Below are 6,010 nucleotides of genomic sequence, written 5' to 3' on the forward strand. Positions count from 1 at the left end.
ACTACCTGAGGAATATTAATGATTTAGTTAAAAATGTATCTCTTATATTTTCCCTTCTTTTGCCAATAAACAAATCTGTAACAAATCCTCAATTTACTATTATACTCTGTATAGAAGCAGAAAAAATTCATTTAATCTTTTATCTAAATTAGTAACCTTATACACAAATTTAACATTTTTTTTTATTTTACTTGCAAAACATTCTCTACAACAACAATAAGTATTATAGAATTTTTAATATGAGCAGAATTAAGATTTCATATTTCACTACACTAAATCTTAAATTATTGCTTCCAACCTTACTGAATTTAACCTTACTGCCTCAACTACAATTCTATGATTCTAATTGTGCTGTCCCTAATAATTGTCCTTTGAATTCTAATTGTTTAGCAAAGTACATAATGTACTAATGTAGAGTTCAAACTGCAAACTCTGCCAATACATACATTGGCTTTACTGCTAATCTTTTCAAGTTTCATTGCAACCAGCTTACTCATTCCTTCTAAAACTATTAGAAGCAATGTAGTTATGTTTGGAATTAAAGAATTTAAATATAAAACTCTTCCTGATATCCAAGAAACTGAAATTCATGCAACCTCTGTACAAGAGAGGCTTATGAAATTCCTTTTCTTAACATTTTTATTCTCGACAGGCATTTGAACAGAAAAGCTTCATGCCATCACAAAATTTTCAAGCAATACACATATTTTTAACCCTTTTCTTCTTACCACAAAAATTATATAAGACATAAACTTCTCCCTATATTTATCTCATTTTACTTTAGCTCTTTACTGCCCTAGTTTGCAAACACATTGTATTAATTTCATTGTTGTTTACTTATCATAGTTTCTACATATTTCATACTAAATTTCTCTATTACCTTTTCAACATAATTCAATTTACTTAGGTCCTCTCACATGTCTGTAGTCCTAGTTACTAAATTACTTTACCAACATACAGATATGTCAAGTAATCTCTAATATTCAACCACGCTTTTTCTATTGTATATATATATACTAGTACTGATTATCCAGTTCATTAATACATATATTGGTAATTAAGCCTTCACACCTCTCTTCATGATTTTAATGATCAACATTTTTAGTCTTACACTTCTATGTAGCTACCTTTCCCTCTTATTACCCTACAGATTTATCCAATACTTTTGCCCTTTATCCTACGTTAATGCTAATATTCAGACCCAGCACTGCTGCTCAAGACTTCATTTAATATCTTTTTTATAACTCCTGCTCCAAATTGTTTTTAGATTATTTGTTTTTGATATTACATTTTTTTATATATATATATATATATATATATATATATATATATATATATATATATATATATATATTTATATATATAATGTTCATGTATCTGTATGTAGCACTCTGTCGATTACAACGATGAGGGTTCCAGTTGATCTGATCAACGGAACAGCCTGCTTGTGAAATTAACATGCAAGTGGCTGAGCATTCCACAGACACATGTACTCTTAACGTAGTTCTCGGGGTGTGTTACAAAGCTGGCCTTTTGAAATACAGGTACAACAGAAACAGGAAGAAAGAGTGAGAGATAGTTGTGATGAAAGTGTACAGCAGGGTTCGCCACCCCACCCTCCCCTGCCAGAGCCTCATGGAGCTTTAGGTGTTTTTCGCTCAATAAACACATTTGGTCTGGGAATCGAAACTGCGATCTTACGACCGCGAGTCCGCTGCCCTAACCACTGGGCCATTGCACCTCCACATCTGTGTGTATATATGACTATTCATTGTTTGGTTGTTTGCTTGTTTTGTATGTATGTATTTTGGCAGGCAGGTAGTATTTTTACATGGAAAAAGTTGACAGTTAGTTTGAAGTTTCAGATTTGTAACCATCATAAGATTGAATGTCACCTTTTGAATGAATATGTTATTCTACAAATAGGTATTGAGTAATCCTTCAATTTAATGGGTTTTTTTTGTATAGCAATTCATAAAAAAAAAACGTTTATATGTATTTAAATATATGTTTACACACAATAGTCTCACTCATATATACATACACATGTCCATATGCACACACACATACACGAAATGCACATCACTTCACACAATGCACACACACTAGGTTACTTGTATACATACACGCACATGCTCCCATACACTGGCCCATGCATTTGCATACACATACACATATGCACACGCACACCAATACATGAAATATGTTACTCCATAAAATGTATGCACTAGGTTACTTATACACACATATGGGCCCACATAGTTTTAAGCTTGCCCACACACATATTCATGCACTCACCCACCCTTCACATACACCATTCTTATATAGTCACATGTTCTTGTGCACTCTAGTTCAGCTGAGTCATTTTTATCTCCTTTTCTCTCAGCCTCTTTCTTCCAGCCATTTTATCATGTTGAACCGTTAATCCTTACACTTCCTTTTCTCTCTCTCTTTTTTTCCTTGTCTCTCCATTTATGTTTTCCCCTCATTTCTTTCTGTCGAAGAGCGTAGGTTTAAAACATCAAAGACTTTTCCATTCTTCCTGAGCATCAAACTAATATATCTGCTTGTTCCTTCACCTGTCTTTGTCTTTTGTTTTCTGTAAATTTGAAGTATGTATGTTTATGTATATATGTGTATAAATTAAATAAAAATAAGCTAAGAGAAACAACTTAATGGTGTGTATTTGAACAACATAGACAAATGTAGGTATACAACAAATATAGGTATACCATACAACATAAATTCTTGATTTATTAAAATTATTTCTGCCACTTGAGAATGTGTCATAATTACCAAATGACAATTAAAACCAGCTCTGTATGAGGAGGGGAGATAATTTCAATCAAGTATTTTCCCGAATTGACATGCCATTAAGGAGTAGAACAGGCTTAATGCCTGGAGATAAGAGGATAGTCATGTACATGTGTTTCTGTTTCGACAGGCATCATCAGCACAGCAATTGTTCAACCTTATCTCCAGTATATATATATATTATAATTGTGATTATATATTGTATTTTTATATGTGAGTTAGTATTAAGTGTATAAACTTTGTTTCTCTTGTGTATAGATCTCACTTAATAGTTTCTGTGTACACACACATACATGTAGTTTTGGTATTACAAATGGAAGAAATAGAACTCAGTACATAAAGCAGTGTGTGTGTGTATTATTAACTGAAGTTACCTTTGCGACTCGAGACTGTAAATTCACGTCAAAGCTCTTTTCAAATACTTTCTTTGACCAATACTTTGGGAACAACACTCTCAGCCCTTGAGTCACTTATGGAGCTTTACAGCTAATAAATATATATGGTTGTATAATATCTCTGCTGATATTTGCTTGTATATCTATATGTATATACTTTTGTATATATTTATATGGATGGATACATAGTTATTGACATGTATCATGCGTGTATATATTTATGACTACATTGGGGGGTGCAATTCTATCAACCAGCTTTGATTTAAATCTAGTTTCTACCAGAGATACTTTGCTAGAAAAGTTACTTGCCTAGCTTTATCTTCAGTACTTTTATTTTAAGCTGTATCATTAATTCTCACATCCTTATGTTTTTTCTTTTTACATAAGTTTGTCCATGGTTTTAGTTCAGTATTTAACTGACAGACTTAAGTTATGAATTCTCTGTCTCTTATGGTGTTTACTTGTGTACTGAGGATGATGTACTCTGTCTCTGAATGCAGGAGTTGATGTATCATCAAGCAGTTAAAACAGCTCTGTAGGTGTTTGGTCCCCTTTCACTGCAACACCACAGCTGCCCACTGATCTAACTGACAAAACTCCTTTACAACTTTATGAGCTTTGTTGAGTCAGATGTTGCAACTCTTGAACTAGATGTCTCTACCATTCTCAATGTTCACTCTTTCTGCATCACTGGTCCTCTCTCTTAAGCCAGTTGAACTGGCTTGTTTTCTCAACAGCTCCAGACTGTTTTCTGGCAACAACTTTTGCCTCCATCACATCTAGACCAAGACTCCCAAGCACCAAATGAACCTTTGTTCGAACAAATCTTCTAACATCAATCTCTACAGGAAGGCAAAATGCCTCCTATCTGTTGTTTTACCAGAGTTCAACCAACTTGCTGTATTTCCCTATAATTTTTTTCTGTACTACTAGGGTCTAGTAAGAGTCTAAATTTTATTTTCTGTTTTATCTTTTATTTGCTAGATTTATACAATTACACTATTGTATTTAGTATAAATTCAGTCACATATCTGTAGTTTTAATTGGTATATAATGTATAGGGAAGTTATGTTCATTTAAATAACAACAATAATAATAATGGCTTCAATTTTTGGCAAAAGGCCTGCTAGTTCAGGGTAGTGGGTAAGCCAATTACATCGACCCCAATGCTCCACGGGAACTTATTTTATCAACCCTGAAAAGATGAAAGGCAAAGTTGACTTTAGTGGAATTTGAACTCAGGATGTAAAGACTGACTAAAAGCCACTGAGCATTTTGCCTGGCATGCTAACCATTCTACCAGCTCACTACCTTCTTAATAATAATAATAATAATAATGCTATTTTTTTTTTATAATTTGATATTACTTTCCTAATATACATATTTTTAAAAATCATTTCTGTAGAGTACTTTTTTATGTACAAATACTCCTTGTTATAATTGTATAGAGTTTATATACTTGTTTATTTTTTTCTATACATATAATCTATATGTTTAGAGTATGAAAGTATTAATAATGTTGTATGTGTGTGTGTATGTTTATATATAATTGTGTATGTATGACAAATTTATGTGTGAATGTGTGTATATAAGTGTGTGTGTGTGTGTGTATTATATAAAAAATGGAAGACTCACATACAGTACTTCATATATCTCGGCACCTGGCAAACCATAGATATAAAGTTACTTGATTACTGATCATTAATCAACACCTGTTGTACCATTCGTCAGCTGTTGTGTGAAGCTTCTCACATGTTTGCATAATATAATAGATATATTCCTCTTTTTCAATAAAACTGTGATTTACTTCTTTTGATATTACACACGAGTAACCGTTATACACACACACAGCTTTTGACAGTCCACTAATTTTATACATTAAGTTAGCATCTTCAATTTTATATTAGACTAAGGTTCTGAGTTCAAATTCCGCCGAAGACAACTTTGCCTTTCATCTTTTCGAGGTCGATAAATTAAGTACCAGTTATGCACTGGGGTCGATGTAATCGACTTAATCCCGTTGTCTGTCCTTGTTTGTCCCCTCTATGTTTAGCCCCTTGTGGGCAATAAAGAAATAAGAAACGTTAGCATGCCGGGCGAAATGCTTTGCAGTATTTCGTATGTTTTTACGTTTTGAGTTCAAATTGACTTTGCTTTTCAAACTTTCGGGGGTCAATAAATTAAGTACCAGTTGCGTACTTGGGTCGATCTAATCTACTGGCCCTGTCCCCCTCAAATTTCGGGCCTTGTGCCTAGTGTAGGAAAGAAAACTTTATATTAGACCGTTATGAATTCTCATCACAGTTATTTCCCTTCTCCTACACAACTATATGTAAATCTAAATTTCATACCATTTGAGTTTGCTTTTTACAGTAACCATTTTTATAACGACTTTATATCACTTTTTAATTGTACTCTTTTATTTAACTTCATCTCTTACTTTTAAATATGTTTTTCCTACAACATCCCGCTTATTTCCTTATATTTAATGCTTCTCTTTAGTCTTTCTGTCAGTAATATGTATTTTATGTGGAGTTGTTTCTTTCGAGTTCAATATTTATTTATTTGCTTCTAATTTGTTGGTTTAATGTTTTGGTCTCGATTCTAGGCTATACATATATGTATTACAGGCTCAAAAATTCCCTTCATTCTTCTCTGAAGAGTTCTTGTCATAGCCGAAATGAACTGCATTTTGTAAGAAAACTATGAATTAATACTGTATATTCCAGAAGTAAATAGCAATGAGTTCTTTTAAATTGTTGATTTTCTAGTCAAACAATTTAATTTCCTAGATCACGCAC

Source organism: Octopus bimaculoides, chromosome 4 (genome assembly GCF_046866305.1).
Source record: "Octopus bimaculoides isolate indiv1 chromosome 4, ASM4686630v1, whole genome shotgun sequence".
Classification (NCBI taxonomy): Eukaryota; Metazoa; Mollusca; class Cephalopoda; order Octopoda; family Octopodidae; genus Octopus; species Octopus bimaculoides.